The sequence below is a fragment of the Ascaphus truei genome, unplaced genomic scaffold (assembly GCF_040206685.1).
Source record: "Ascaphus truei isolate aAscTru1 unplaced genomic scaffold, aAscTru1.hap1 HAP1_SCAFFOLD_556, whole genome shotgun sequence".
NCBI classification, from domain to species: Eukaryota; Metazoa; Chordata; class Amphibia; order Anura; family Ascaphidae; genus Ascaphus; species Ascaphus truei.
The window spans coordinates 43,674-60,810 of record NW_027456888.1 but is presented as its reverse complement, the minus strand read 5'-3'; the positions used below and the strand labels follow the sequence as shown (position 1 = coordinate 60,810).

At 41.1% G+C, this 17,137-nt stretch overlaps 1 protein-coding gene across 1 annotated transcript in view; it reads right to left on the bottom strand.

The window, feature by feature from the left end:
• Positions 1–16,291, bottom strand: part of LOC142485322 (uncharacterized) — a 58,618-nt gene extending 42,327 nt beyond the window's left edge. Inside the window, 3 exon segments of the mRNA XM_075584371.1 lie at positions 13,091–13,280; positions 15,466–15,829; positions 16,206–16,291. The gene's annotated coding sequence lies outside the window, so the exon portion shown is untranslated.
• Positions 16,292–17,137: the final 846 nt, after the last annotated feature.

Genomic DNA, 17,137 nt, shown 5'->3' with positions numbered 1-17,137 from the left:
AAGCAGAGAATGGAATGTTTTCGCTCTTAGCTGACTTTATTGATCTTTCCTCATCCAATCAGCTTCAAATTAAAAGTGTAAACAGGCTAGAACCCATGAGATAAGCTTAGATTCTTGCAGTGAAACTGTTTCCCATACAATGTGCCAAGTGACAGAACTGACATCACATTTAACCCCATAATGATTTTTAGCTTACATACAGTTATTCAGTATTATTATGTATTACAAAATGACATCAGCTTTAGTATTGTTATGTATTACAAAATGAGGTAATATTAGTGACGCGCAAGCCCCCATTGAGGGAGGACACTTTTAAGTATTTAGGGTATAAATATATGGCATACCATGTTTATTGTTGAGAGAGAGCTTTTTTTTCCAAAAGCTGTCTCCGTTGTGCACTTGACTTGAATAAATTCACGTGTTATTCTGTTTCAAAATAACCTCAGACTGTGTTTTTTATTTACGCTTTTCTCAGATGGTGCATTCCGGATAGGGATTCAATATCATCGGAATCGAGCACCCGGATGAATCACTCCTCCATCACTCAAACCTGAGTGTTCACATATGAATCAAGGTAAGGCTACCTGCATTTTTAAGACAAACAGCCTGTATAAACTGTTTTTGAGTGGTGAGTGGAGCTGATTTTTGAACGGTGTCTTATCTGATGTGACGAGTAAGAATCTCTAGCAGTTTCACGTGAATTTATTATTTTCTGTTCCTGTATTCATTTTAAAGTGTAAGATTTGTTAAGAGTTGTTAGGGGCTAAGGTAAGAGTCCCGTTAAAAGTTTTGGTGTTTTGGTGATGAAGGTGAGTGTTTGTATGCTTAAAAAGATTGTTTTCAGACCGTCCTGGGTTGTTATAAATATTTTTGTTGTCTGAGCAGGACGAGTCCCTGATTGTACATTTGCTCTGTTTTGTCATTTAACATACCAAGTAAGTTCATGGATATCTGGTTAGAAAGTCTTATCTGTATCCATGTTATAAAAGTATAAGGTTTATCAGGACTGGGTTGGACCCGCTGAAGTTATTCAAGTTTTTCTTTGGTATAGTTATGGTGAGAAAATGTGATTGGGGAAAAGTCTTGTGACAGGTCCTTATTCGCATATTTACACTATTCAGAACAATAACATGCCAAAAGAGTTGTACGTAATCAGCTTGCGCTGATTATTGTAACGCTAAATTGTACAGGTCAATTAACAGTTGATTGCTGTAGCCGAAGTATTGTACATTGACAATTAACAATTTGATTATTGTAGCCGAAGAAGTATTGTACAGGTCAATTAAATTTGATTTCTGTAGCCGAAGACGTATTGTACAGGTCAATTAAATTTGATTTCTGTAACAGGGGAATAATGGGAAACCAAAAATTCTCAAAGGATTGTGTGTCTGCAGACGAAAATAATAAAGAATGAATACAGAGAACGAAAAGAGACAATATAAATATATTTTGTTGGCCAGTGAATGGCACTGTTTTGTTTGTACTATTATCAACTAATTGCGCAGATGTTTAAATGAAAGAGGGGTCTTTTTCTGTGGGATTGATAAGCTCAGGGAGTGCCGTCTCGTGTGTTTTTAAATCCCACAGGGAAAAAAGTATTAATATGGGTCACAAGAATTCTGTTGAGGGACAGGAGGGTCCCGCTGCATTTATTTTACCATTGCCAGGACAGAAGTTAATATAATAACAAGTGAAAAATAAAGTGAATAGGAAAGAAATAGCAAGTGAATTTGCTGATAGATAATCAAGGCATACGATGGTGTTGAGGAAGTAGATATTGAGGGTTATTTTTATGAAAGGTTTATATGCAGAAATTGGGATACAATTAGAGACTGTGTGTATATTGTTTGGAAGGGACAGAAAGTGTTATAAGTGTAAAAAGGTAGGACATGTTGCCAGTAATTGCAGAGCAGCCCTAAGAGAGAGAGAGTAGAAGAAAAAGAATGGAATTTAAAAGGTTTGTTTGTACTGGCCACACGAATAGGTCTTTTAAACCAGAAAATATTATTTTTCCTTCTGTTCTAATGGCAACTAGAAAGAGAATCAGAATAACAGCAGCACAGACCGCACAAACCCCTCCCTTTTTTCTCCAAAAGGAATGTGCAAAAGATACGAAAAGTTAACTCAAAAGCTCCGGAGCATAAAAAAAAATATTAGTTTTTAAAGCAGGTTATTTATGAGAAGTTGATTCGCTGTATAGGAGAGAAGTTTGTGTCTATGTTCTTTGTGTGTCTGTATTGTGGTTTCTGTATTGTGTGTAAACCAGTAAAAACACGTCAATTGCATTTCTATAGGATTAGGATATGTTGCAAAGAGATTTTTAAGCTCGCATGTATTGTTTAAATTATATATGGTGTGTTCATAAGTTGATCTAACATCAGTTTAGTTAATTGTCCCATTTTTATTTTTGAGAGGCCACATTTTTATTTTTGAGAGGCCACATTTTTATTTTTGAGAGGCCACATTTTTATTTTTTGAGGCGCAACATTTTTATTTTTGAGAGGCCACATTTTTATTTTTAGAGAGGCCATAAATTTTTTCGTTTTTATTGCTGTGGAGAGAACTCCATTTTTATTACAATCCAGTAATTAATATTTAGAAGACTGAGAAACTGTTTTGTTATGTGCTCGGCACTCTCAAGGCCTTTTGGCGAAACGCCCGGGCGGGCAAATTGCCCAAGATAAACAAGCTCTGAAATTTTTCTCTGAGTGTCTTTAAAAAAAATAACGCTGTCAGTGTGTACGGCACTGTGCAAAGAGCTTATATTACAAGAAATTTAGTGTGAAGTCCTATACAAAAGCATTTGACTATTATCTGAATATGTGATGTATTTTAGAACTTTTAACCATTTATTTTTTCCATAGGTGTTCTATTTTATTATAAGCAGTAGCTATTGTTAAAATATTTGTAGAATGTTTTGCCAAAGTGGTGCATTGGGAGTCACCTCTCATTTTTGGATATGTTCTAGGTATAGAGTTAAAAGACAGGTGATACATAGTTGCAAATGCAGTTACATAAGTGAGCAGGGTATATATTATATGCAAGGCATTTCACATTTTTAGCAGAATAGTTACAATGGAGTGTTTGGGGTGGAGGCCAGACTGGAATTGGCTAGGGGCATTTGTCTTAGTATAGTAATTGTTTAATTGGGAGTGAACACATTTTTGTCCATGACTTTGGAGAGTATTGTATTGTAGTGTATGACTTTATGTATAGCGTCAAAAAATGTACTCAGCACTTCACAAAGAATACAGTAGAGGGAATTATAATAGAATAGTAGGTGCAGCAAAATCAGACAATAGGAAAGGAAATCCCTGCCCTTAAGAGCGTACAATCTAAGGTTTGAGGGTAATTTACACAGATAGCAGGTGAGGGAATAAGTGCTGTAGATAGCAGTGCTTGGCCACAATGGGTGGTAGGAGTGACTGTGTGTGGAATAATAGCCATGAGTGCAGGCTATTGGGATGTTTAATTTGTGGGGCAAGTTTTAAGGTTAGTTAGTATTTTATGAAAAGGTTGATACCATTTGCATTGGAGGAGATGACAATGAGGCATGAATGAGAGCAAGTGTGTATTGGGAGAAGAGATATTGGTCTGTAGTTTGAGACAGTGTTTTTGTCCCCACTTTTGAAGATTGGGACAGCTCTGGTAGTTTTCCAGGTCTTAGGGATATGGCCTGCAGACAGGATAGAGTTGATTATGGAAGCAATTGGTTTGACAATGGCTGAGGCCCAAAGTTTTAGGAATTTAGATTGTAGTACAGTCAAGTCAACATTAGCTGCTTAGTTTTAAATATGAGGAGCATTAATAGGAGATACCTCTGTCTATATGCAGATGTTAAGACAGTAGTAAACACATTGATACAAGAATTTATTCCTAGGTATAAATTATCTCCCTAATAGACACTAATGGGATGACTTATGACTATCAGTAGTTCAAAAGAACAAATGAAGGACCATCTATTGGTAATAAAACAATTAATAAGTATTGTATGCCACTAATATATTTTTTGAGTCTCTCTAGGCATAAGGTATGATAAAAGTGCACCTGCACGAGACGGAGTTAAAGATCAAGTAGTTCCTAAACAAGCATGCACTTCATCCCAGATGAAAGAGCCCATACTAACCACCAATACAGCAATTAAAGTGTCAAAGATTCCTGGATCCACGTGACTCACATAAAACTCATTCCAGCTCCACCAAAGTCATCTAAAGCACAGCCGCATCAAGTTAACGTCTTGCCGAGTCAAAACTCTAACCGTTAACCAACGAGGAAAATAAGACACCAGGCTGAGGCCTGATCTTATCAGGAACATTTAATTTTTTTAAGACTCTGAATATTTCATTTTTTCAAAGACTCAATATTTTTATTCTTTTATAGTGTGTACAGTATAAGTTAGAATTTTAAGATGTTTGCACCATTGGGTCTGCGAAGGTATAACCCACAGAGAGATGACAGGATTGTCATGATGATGCTCTGCGGAGCTTTGTCAACAATACTCATCTGCCTGTGTTCCTTATACATCGCAGATATCTATCACCATGGTTAAGGTAACACTACACTAATTCACCATCTCACCCACAAACATCACAAATTCTCAGTAATAGAATGTTGTGCTAATTCTCCAAATATATGATGGTAGAGATAGATGCCATTTTCTTTAGCTAGCAGCAGAAAGGTCTAGCATTTTTGTATCCATTTTTACACACTAGCAACACCAATCATTTATGGGTCAAGTGCCTCCAACAACCAGAAACAAGAGAAAAACACCAAATATTGCAGGACTGAAAAGTAGTTTATGGAAAGAACAATTTTGGGTTAGTTTAGTTCTAAATGTAGGAGTTGGGTTACTATATGACAAGCTTAATACATTAACAGATGTGTTAGATGATGTCCTCAATCACACCACTACAGCTATTGCATCACTAAACCAAGAACAGGTTCAGATCAGGCTTATGGCCTTACAAAACAGAATGGCTTTAGATTACATTTTAGCATCAAAAGGAGGTGTATGTGCCCTAATTAAAGAACAATGTTGTGTTTTCATCCAAGATCAGAGTGGCAAGGTACAGCATGAGTTAGACAAGATAGAAGAAATTCAAGAAAGACTTAGGAAGGAAGGTGACACAGACTTGGACCCTTTGGGGCTGACTGGATTGGTAGGATCACTAGGAGCGAAATTTTTGAATGCGGTAATGTGTGCGATTGTGATACTCGTTGTCATCTATGTTTGTGTTACGTTTGTCAAAGGCATGATCCACAAATGTGCCACCCCATCTGAAGACATAATGCCATTGTTTGCAGAACCAATTTACAGCAATCCCTTGAAGAAAGAAGATGCCAAGTACAATGTTCTAACTCTGGAAAAGAATTTGGCTATAACGCCATACGAGACTATGACTACATTTGGCAGGCACCCTCGTGCACTGTCCTACACCCTCAAGCAGCATTATGAGATGATGGAGCACCCTTGTGCCTCCCAACATGTTTCTGGACTAAAATCATACCAATAATTCTCAAAAAACAATGTTTTAAAGAATCAGAGGAGGAACTGACAAAGTTGAGACATAAGGGGGTCTGGCATAACAACATAACAGCATTTAGGATGAAGCCATTTTGTGTGAATATTTCAATCCGCCATCTTGTCTTGTCTCTGTGAGTCTTAATTTCTGTGTTTCATTTCTGTATAAACAAATGTGTGAAGCAGAGAATGGAATGTTTTCGCTCTTAGCTGACTTTATTGATCTTTCCTCATCCAAAATAGCTTCAAATTAAAAGTGTAAACAGGCTAGAAGTTGTGAGAACCCGTGAGATAAGCTTAGATTCTTGCAGTGAAACTGTTTCCCATACAATGTGCCAAGTGACAGAACTGACATCACATTTAACCCCATAATGATTTTTAGCTTACATACAGTTATTCAGTATTGTTATGTATTACAAAATGAGGTAATATTAGTGACTCGCAAGCCCCCATTGAGGGAGGACACTTTTAAGTATTTAGGGTATAAATATATGGCATACCATGTTTATTGTTGAGAGAGAGCTTTTTTTTCAAAAGCTGTCTCCGTTGTGCACTTGACTTGAATAAATTCACGTGTTATTCTGTTTCAAAATAACCTCAGACTGTGTTTTTTATTTACGCTTTTCTCAAGGCAGAACAGCTTCTTAAAATAAAAGGGGTAAAACAAAAAATCCTATACAGTACATTACCACATGCCATGGATTTTCCCAGAGAGGCACTGGTTCAGAAGATGAGGTCTGCCCTGCTTTCCAAGCATACCCCTGGTCAGATCTGACTTGTAACAATCTCCCCTAGACTTAGATACAATACTTTCTTAAGGCACCTTCATAAGCCCATCCCTTTCTACAGAATACTTTGAAGCTGCTCTTCTTTGATTAAAACAATTGACACCTTGAGTGGGCTATCCAGGATGGAACCCCGCCCCAAGTAAGTTCCTTTGAAATTCAGAGCAGACAGAAACAGTCCTGATCAGTTTCAAACCCAGCATTTGGTATTTTGTTAAACAAATGTAGCTCATTAACCCCTCAAGCACCAAAGGGATTAAAAATACCCAATATCTCATGACATTATCATGACAATGTCTATGAAGGGAATGATGAAAATGTAGAGACTTTGTGGATAGAAATTAGCAGTGGAGGTAAAAGTATAAAGAAAATGTTTGTGGGAATATGCTATAAACCACCAAATATCTGTGAGATTGAGGAAGCTAAAATACTTTTGCAAATGGAGAATGCATCAAAACTGGGTCATGTTTGCATAATGGGGGATTTTAATTATCCAGACATAGACTGGGGCAATGAGATTAGCATTACAACAAAAGGAAACAGGTTTTTGGGGGTGCTTAAAGACAATTATATGACCCAAATTATTGAGGAACCAACCAGGAGAGGGGCAATACTGGATTTGGTCATATAAAACAATGTAGAAGTAATAACAAATATTCAAGTCCTGGAACATTTGGGTAACAGTGATCATAACATGGTCTCATTTGAAATAAATGATCAAAAAACAGATCACTTGTGTTCAACAAAGACTTTAAACTTTAGAAAGGCAGATTTTAATAACCTGGGGTCTAATCTAGTAGTAATACAATGGGATGATGTTTTTGCAGGGAAAAATGTAGAAGATAAATGGGCAGTCTTTAAAACATTGTTAGAAAAGCACACTTACCAGTGTATACCCTTGGGTAATAAGTATAAAAGAAATAAGTCAAAACCAATGTGGCTAAGTAAACAGGTAGGGGAGGAAATGGACAAGAAGAGGAAGGCGTTTAGATTCTTTAAGTCAGTAGGGAAATAGGGAAAGAGACATCGTATCAGAATTATAAGGAATGTAACAAAAATTGCAAAACGGCAATCAAATTAGCAAAAATGGATAATGAAAAAAGGATTGCAATAGAAATTAAGGTCAACCCTAAAAAGTTCTTTAAGTACCTTAATAACAAAAAAATGAGAAAAGAAAATATACTGCACCGACACACTTTATTCGAGCAAATACCCAGTATGTACCTGGCAGATACCTGGAATGCGCCGCTCCTCACCTCTGACAAGCCCCGTTGCGTTTGCCTTCCCAGCCTGGGTTCATGCCTGGCTGACGGGTGGCTGATCTGTTAAATGATAATGATTAGGATTTAATAGGCTGCAATGCTTCGCGTGTCTACCAGATGGCATAAATTCATGAATTGTAATGCAGTATATATATATATACTGTGCAGTATTGCAGCCAGCGGGAATAAAATGCTTCAATCCCTTCCTGGAAAATAACCCAATGCACTCGGGCAGAAAACAGTCACAAACCTCAATACACCCGGGTATACCCGAATTCGTGGGACTAGCCGAGCTCGAATAAAGTGTGTCGCCAGTGTAGGACCCTTTCAGTGTGAGATGAGTAGGTAATTATTGGAGATAAGGAAAATGCTGAGCTATTAAACAAATTCTTTGCCTCTGTTTTTACCAGGGAAGAATCAAGTTCAATAGTAGTGCCGCAGGAGGAAGCCACAACCTCCATATTAATGAACAATTTGTTAACTGAGGAAGAAGTTCATAAGCGACTTGAAAAAATTAAAGTAAATAAGGCACATGGCCCCGATGGCATACATCCAAGAGTTCTCAAGGAGTTAAGCTCAGTAATAGCAAAACCCTTATATTTAATATTCAAGGACTCCATTTCCACAGGCTCAGTACCACAAGATTGGCGTAAAGCAGATGTGGTGCCTATATTTAAAAGGGGAGCTAGATCACAACCGGGAAATTACAGATCTGTAAGCCTGACATCAATAGTAGGGAAACTACTTGAAGGTTTAATACGGGATAATATTCAGGAATACCTAATGGAAAACAAAATTATTAGTAATAGTCAGCATGGATTTATGAAGGATAGATCATGCCAAACTAACCTTATTTGTTTCTTTGAGGAGGTAAGTAGGAATTTAGACAAGGGAATGCAGTGGATGTGGTTTACTTAGATTTTGCAAAGGTTTTTGATATGGTTTCACACAAGAGGTTGGTGTACAAAATAAAGAAAATTGGACTCAGTAATAATATATGCACCTGGATTGAAAACTGGTTAAAGGACAGACAACAGAGGGTTGTCATAAATGGAACTTTTTCAGGTTGGGCTAAAGTCGTGAGTGGAGTACCTCAGGGATCGGTACTGGGACCCCTGCTTTTTAACTTGTTTATTAATGACCTTGAGGTTGGGATCGAGAGCAAAGTCTCCATCTTTGCTGATGATACTAAATTGTGTAAGGTAATAGAATCAGAGCAGGATGTAATTTCTCTTCAGAAGGACTTGGAGAGACTGGAAACATGGGCAGGTAAATGGCAGATGAGGTTTAATACAGATAAATGTAAGGTTATGCATTTGGGATGCAAGAATAAAAAGACGACTTACAAATTAAATGGAGATATATTGGGGGAATCCTTGATGGAGAAGGATTTAGTTGTGCTTGTAGACAGCAGGCTTAGCAATAGTGCCCAATGTCATGCAGTAGCTGCAAAGGCAAACAAGATCTTATCTTGCATCAAACGGGCAATGGATGGAAGGGAAGTAAACATAATCATGCCCCTTTACAAAGCATTAGTAAGACCACACCTTGAATATGGAGTACAATTTTGGGCACCAATCCTAAGAAAAGACATTATGGAACTAGAGAGAGTGCAGAGAAGAGCCACAAAATTAATAAAGGGGATGGACATTCTAACTTATGAGGAGAGTGTAACAGGGGACTTATCCCTGTTCAGTAATGTGCCTTTAATCTAGCAGTGTGGTGGTTAACTTATGGTAGTTAATTACTAAACACCACCTGCCTGATTGAGATTGCTTACAAAAGCCTGTCTGTTCAGACAGGAAGGGACTCCTTAGCTCTGACTGAGAGCTGAACTTTGGAGAGACAGAGCAGTGTTCTTGAGTCTCACAGGAGAGACTGACCAAGAGAACACACATCTCTGGAGCTGACCGGTCTTGAGCTCTGCCCAGCATAGCTGATTGCAAGACACCAAATAAGACTTCTAAACTTGGATGCTGATATTTTCTGTGCACGCATGGGTGCGGTTCCAGGAGAGCAGAGAAGCTTACTCTACAGCAGCTAACAGATAAGAATTACATTCTTAAAAGACTGCTTATATCTGCTTATTGCATGCTATGTGTTTGGGGCTGGGAGAAATGCTTAACTAACGGAGGTGTGAATTAATTGCATAGGATTTCACTATAAATACTCCCAAGTGGATAGAAGCTTTGTTCCCCCCCTGTGTTTGGATAATTTCCTGATGAAAAGGAAAAGGCACAATAAAGCCTATTATAATTTCACCTTATAAAGTCTCCCATTGTGTACCTCTGTGAACGTCCGTCTACAGAGAGGCTAGCTAAATTAGATTTATTTACATTACAAAAGAGGCGTCTAAGAGGGTATATGATAACTATATACAAATATATTCAGGGACAATACAATGAGCTTTCAAAAGAACTATTCATCCCACGGGCAGTACAAAGGACTCGGGGCCATCCCTTAAGGTTGGAGGAAAGGGCAGTTAAAATGTGGAATTCATTACCCATGGAGACTGTGATGGCAGATACAATAGATTTGTTCAAAAAAAGGTTGGACATCTTTTTAGATGGGAAAGGTATACAGCAGGCCTGCACAACTCGGAAAGCGTGAAGGGCCGAACTGCTCCAAGGAAAAAAAATTTGGGCCGCACGGGTTAAATCATCATCATCATCCTCATCATCCTCATCATCCTCATATCTCCCCCAGAACCCATCACTATCAACCTTTGCGATACTCCCCATCTATCTCTCATACCCCCATCTCTCCCCCTAACCCACACACATAATACTCCCTCTCCACATCAAACACACAATACCCCCCTGCACAGCACACACATCCCACCCCCCTGCACCTCACATCCTTCACCCCCCCTGCACCTCACATCCTTCACCCCCCTGCACCTCACGTTCTCCCCCCCTGCACCTCACATCATTCTCCCCCCCTGCACCTCACATCACTCTCCCCCCCTGCACCTCACATCACTCTCCCCCCCTGCACCTCACACCACTCTCCCCCCTGCACCTCACATCACTCTCCCCCCTGCACCTCACATCATTCTCCCCCCTTGCACCTCCAACCACCCTCCCCTGCACCTCCAATGACCCCCCCTGCAACTCCAATGACCCCCCCGCACCTCCAATGACCCCCCCCTGCACCTCCAGTAACCCCCCCTGCACCTCCAGTGACCCCCCCCTGCACCTCCAATCACCCCCTGCACCTCCAATCATCCCCCGCACCTCCAATCATCCCCCGCACCTCCAATCACCCCCCCTACACCTCCAATCACCCCCACCCTTCACCTCCAATCACCCCCCTTCACCTCCAATCACCCCCCCTTACCTCCAATCACCCCCCCTGCAACTCCAATCACCCCCCCCTGCACCTCCAATCACCCCTGCACCTCACCCCCTGCACCTCCAATCACCCCTGCACCTCAGCCCCTGCACCTCACCTCCCCTGTACCTCACCTCAATGCACCTCACATCACCCCCGGGACCGCGGGGAATCGGGGCAATTTTTTTTTTTTTTTAAATCTCATTGCGGGCCGCACCACACCTTGAATATGGAGTACAATTTTGGGCACCAATCCTAAGAAAATACATTATGGAACTAGAGAGAGTGCAGAGAAGAGCCACAAAATTAATAAAGGGGATGGACATTCTAACTTATGAGGAGAGGCTAGCTAAATTAGATTTATTTACATTAGAAAAGAGGTGTCTAAGAGGGGATAGGATAACTATATACAAATATATTCAGGGACAATACAAGGAGCTTTCAAAAGAACTATTCATCCCACGGGCAGTACAAAGGACTCGGGGCCATCCCTTAAGGTTGGAGGAAAGGAAATTTCACCAGCAACAAAGGAAAGGGTTCTTTCCAGTAAGGGCAGTTAAAATGTGGAATTCATTACCCATGGAGACTGTGATGGCAGATACAATAGATTTGTTCAAAAAAAGGTTGGACATCTTTTTAGATAGGAAAGGTATACAGGGATATACCAAATAAGTACTGCACCGACACACTTTATTCGAGCAAATACCCAGTATGTACCTGGCAGATACCTGGAATGCGCCGCTCCTCACCTCTGACAAGCCCCGTTGCGTTTGCCTTCCCAGCCTGGGTTCATGCCTGGCTGACGGGCGGCTGATCTGTTAAATGATAATGATTAGGATTTAATAGGCTGCAATGCTTCGCGTGTCTACCAGATGGCATAAATTCATGAATTGTAATGCAGTATATATATATATATACTGTGCAGTATTGCAGCCAGCGGGAATAAAATGCTTAAATCCCTGCCTGGAAAATACCTCAATGCACTCGGGCAGAAAACAGTCACAAACCTCAATACACCCGGGAATACCCGAATTCGTGGGACTAGCCGAGCTCGAATAAAGTGTGTCGCCAGTGTATACATGGGAAGGATGTTGATCCAGGGATTAATCCGATTGCCAATTCTTGGAGTCAGGAAGGAATTTATTTTTCCCCTTAATGGGGTTTTTTGTTTGCCTTCCTCTGGATCAATAAGTAAGTATAGATATAGAATAAAGTATCTGTTGTCTAAATTTAGCATAGGTTGAACTTGATGGACCTACGTCTTTTTTCAACCTCATCTACTATGTAACTATGTAACTATGATAAAAATATTAACCCAATGCAGTATGTAACATTATTAACGGTAGCTTTAATTCCCATATAGCGATAATGGCCCAAATCGCACCCAGTAAATTATAACCACAATCTTGCTATATACCACATAAAAATTGCAGTAATAACACCCGTTGGTTTATTATTTCCCCGGTGTGATATTAACTCAACTTTAACAGAATTGTATGTATCTGAGCCATAGTGTTTTGTTTATGCCTGCGGGACAAACCAAGAACTAACCATGCTTTACTAGCCACAAAGGTGGCAAAGGGGAGTAGGAGTGTAGTGTAGTGTTTATATTATCCTGTGTGGTCAGCTTGTCATGGAAACCAATGACTAGTTGACCCGTGGACTACTAAGGGGTTAATATGTACTATAATGTATTTTAATAACTATTTTATCATCTATTCCATGTTGGTTTAACTACTAATAATAAAAATAATAATAGTTTGTTCTTGTATAGCACTGCTATTTTTACATGTCAGAGTCAGTGTTTTTACTCACTGAGCCGCTCCTTCTTCCTCTCTCTTATCTTGCCTATGTATATAATGGGCAGTATATGGGCCATTATATACATAGGAAAGACAAGGCTAACACCATCCTGGAGTAGGTTATAAAATATTTGCGGTATTTCTGCCGTTCATCCAGTTCTGATGAATATCGGAACTTGATGTATGGCAGATTTTATGGGCGGTAATACGGGATTTTTGGTTACTGCAACTTGATGTATCTGGCCCTTTGACTCAAGTCAGGTTTAGTGATTTTAAGTTCTAGTTGACCAGTAATGGTGTATGCAGATCTATCAATATTTGCAATTTAACTTCAGTAATAAGACAATAGAGATGTAAAAACCACACAACACACACATTCCTGATTACCTAGTGCTGACGCGTTATTTTTCCACAGCGTATCCCCTTGATACCAAGCTCTTTCCCATATTCATCTCCATACCAGACCAGGAGCTCTGTGTGTGAGGGGAGGTCTGTGCAGGTTCTGTAGTAGATTTCCCTGTGGTCCTGCAACGCCACAAGGTTCTGTTCTTCCTCGTTTCTCACACAATTTACAAACCTAAAATTGGGACAGTTAGTGAGGTCTCAAAGTAATGTCTATTTTATAAAGAGCTGAAAAAAGATACAAGTTGTTAATAATGTGACTTGCCTTGTCTTTCTTCTCTACAGTTTTTGAGGTGAACAGTAGTTAATGGAGAGTAATGTATATACGATGGCTCACTTGTATGTACCCACAGTTTGAAAGGAATGGGAGCCACAGGCCACACCAGTGAATACTTTCTTACTACTTAAAAAAAACAAAAAAAACACTTGTAATTAAAAAGTCCCCGACACGATGACACAAGTGAGTTTTCTTCCGGTGGAACTTAACAGAAACAGATAGTGGGGTTGATGTAACAAGGTGTAGCAGGAATGTGTCCTTTAGCAACCTGAGCGTATAACTGGCCCTGGACTGATTTGGAAACTGGACTATAGAAAAAGCCTTGAGCCACAGTCTAATGAGGTAACAATGTTGGTTTGGGCTTGAATAAGAAAACTAAAACTACAAAAGTGTAACCAGTCCATGTAAGAAAAGTGTAACATTATGCTCAAGTGCAGGGTCATGAACATATATGATCAAACACAGAAATGCTGTTTAAAGCTTAAAAGGAGTCAGTATGAAAAGGTATCATGTAAAAAGGGGAAAGGTGTATGAAAAGCGCTAATGTTTAAATGTATTTAGTGACAAATTACTAAAAATACTTCCAAAAAATCCTTAAATAAAGGACTAGGCAGCCTGATATAAGTGACCCACACAGATCACAACACAGTCACAAGAAACACAGAATAACGGCGCCCAGATTGGTATCACCTGAGTGATTAACCCTAGATTGTCCAGCCCTCACAGTCCAAGTAAATCCAAAGGTGGCTTGCTTGATGGCTCATAGCATGTGGGGTGCAATCAAGCAAGCCACCTTTAGATTTACTTGGCCTGTGAGGGCTGGACAATCTAGGGTTAATCACTCAGGTGATATCAATCTGGGCGCCGTTATTCTGTGTTTCTTATGAAAAGGTATCATGCCAAGCACACCTCTGAGGAAGGCAGCATGGCCTTGATGTCTCTGATTTAGAGAAGGAGGGCATCACACTATTAAAGCAGGAGAATAAAAAGGTGAGAGCGCACATGCAGTTTTACTTCCATCTTTTTTCCTATTGTCTCCTCAGCTCTTTTTGTCTGAACATTGTTTGAACAGGCCGTGTAAGGCCGTGGCCACAGTGCCCGCAAGAGACCATACGCGTGGCACGATCAAAATGCCGTAAGGCAATGCTCGCGGACATGTGACACGTGAGGAATCAAATACATTTTACGTCAAGGGGACCCCCCCATTGCACAACCCTGCAGGCAAGTTATTGCCCCTGCTTCTTCAGCGCACGACGTCAAGCGCTCGCGGGCACTCTGGCTGCGTCCTAAGGCTACATAAGGGCAGCAACAGCGCGGAACAAGGCTGTGAGGAGAAGACAGGAGTGAGGGGAGAGGAGCAAAGAGCTGCTGTGATCACATGCTCATTGCCATTTACTGGAGTGGCTGTTAAAGTGCAATTGAGGCTATTGCACTTTAGTGAATCTAGTGTTTGGTAAACAGAGGAGGCAAAGTGGATAAGGAAAAATAACCATCTGCAGATCAGTACCTGGGAGGCAAATAAAGGGTGTGGGGGGGAAGGGGGATACAGAACACAAACAGTAATAAAAACACAGTAAGAGAAACCATGTGAGACGGGTAACTCTTCTCCTGAGGGGGTATTGGGGAAATAATTTGACAAGCTGTTTGGGGGATAAATTAAATGAATATTTCTGTTTCGGGAGGTTTTGCAAGGATTTGGAAAGACAATAAGTGTTGGTAATGGTCACAGAGTAATAGTCTGGAGAATATAGATGTGGCATTAGCTGCCCAGTAAACTAGTGTAGGTGACAGCAACCAAAGTTATCCATAATGTCACCAGCTGCTCTGGTTAAATAAGGCTTAGAGAAATATGACCCTGCGCTCCTAAGACGGGGAAAGACTTGTGAGGGGTGAGAGGAAAAGGAGCGCTTAGGAGAGCTGGGAAACAGAAATGTAAAGGGCGCAATGGAAAGTTTGTAAACTTTATGCAGCACTTTATGTGACCAAAAACAATAAAAATACAATGCTCCAACCCTCACACAAATAGCTAAATACAAAGAAGGTAAAGTAATAAGTAATGAATATTGATAGAAGGAATAATTGCCTGGAGAGTGTGAATCTCACTCCCTCTGCACGTCTGCTGCTGGCGTGGAGACTGTGAGGACGGTGCTGTCTTCTGGGGTTTCCCCCGGACTGCTCAGCTGCCCCGGGCAGTAATCCGTTGGAAGTCCCGCTACCTCCGGTGATTGACGGGGGCTGCTAATCTGCTACACGGGTGCCGGCTGTTTGCTGTCCTCCGCAGGGTGTGTTTCCCCTCTACACTGTGACGTCAGCAGACCAGGCATCCGGTGTCCGTGTCTGCCTCCCAGCCAGTGCTGCAGCTAATGGGCGGAGCTCTGGAGGAGTCACTGTGCTCTGTGCTTAGCTCCTCCTCCTCCTCCCCACGTCACGTGGCTTTGTTAGGAGAGCTAGCAAGGAGAAAAGGCGGATTGTACAAACTCTTATGGGTTTGTAATCTCAGGATTTATTTAAACTGAAGCAGAGAAGGAAAATGGTATTTAAAGGTACAGTCCCTCCTAGGAAGAACGTGAACCAACAACATCGGCATATTTAATAGGTTAAATGTAGCCAATTGTCAAGTTAAAAAACTTGTCTAGCAAACAAAAAAAAACATAACACTTCCATACAAAACAAAGTAATTATAAAGTCCTCATTAGTCAAACACACAAATGTTCCTGGAGAAATACAGAACAGGATTTCTTTCACAATACACAAATAAGTAAAACGGTAATTTTAACCCTTCGGAGGGTGTACGTGTGCGTACACATACATATGTACACCTACCACGAGGCGCCTGTGCTCTGCGCGCTGCGCTCTGAGCTCTTCTGTCTGCTGCAGTCGGAGCTCAGGTTCACTTTCCCGGAAGTAGAGACACTGACTACATCCAGGTCACAGCTCTGTGTCCTACTGCGCATGCTCACACTAAGGGGATCATGGGAGTTGTAGTTTTTAGACTTCAAAATGGATCAAGCGTCACCTACTACAGGGGAGCGCAAACTTTTGAAGCTGCGCCCCCCTGCCTGGCTTCCCCCGGTCTCGCGCACTTTCTCCTACCTGCCAGCTGCGTCAAATATCACTCCGGGGACGCGTGACGTCACATGACCCCACAGCGTCAAATGAGGTCGCGTTGCCATAAATGAGGTCGCGTTGCCATGGAGACACGTCTGAATCCCAATACGTTTTATTGTTGCAGAGGCCTCACGCAATCCCCCGGCATTTAATTTAAATGGCTTGGGGAGGAGCACGTGACGTCTGCAACCGCCCACGCCCCACCAGACAAATCTCCACCCCCTCCCCCCCCCCAGTTTGGGCACTGCTTGAGACCGGTGACGTCACCAACTCTCCAAGCATGAGCGCAGGCTGTCCTGCAAAATGTTGCGAGCGGGGGGCGTGGATCAGGCTGTGTGTGTGTGCTTATTCACTTTCACTGAAGAAAACGCATCAAGCGCGCTCAGCGCCAGCGTGGACGCAGCCATATAGATTCACCCTTTTAAAAAACAAACAACCAAAAAAAAAAAACAATCTCTGAAGTGCTTGATGACTGGGAAGGGGGGGGGGGGAGGGGCAGGGACCCATCTATACATCCCTTGTGTTATGAAGCTGCACCACTGATGGGGTTAACCCTGGCTCTTTCCACATTTGTAAATGCCCCATATTGGAACAAACACTCCCTAATCTGGTTCTTATTAGGTAGGTAACTATCTCTCACCCCCTCC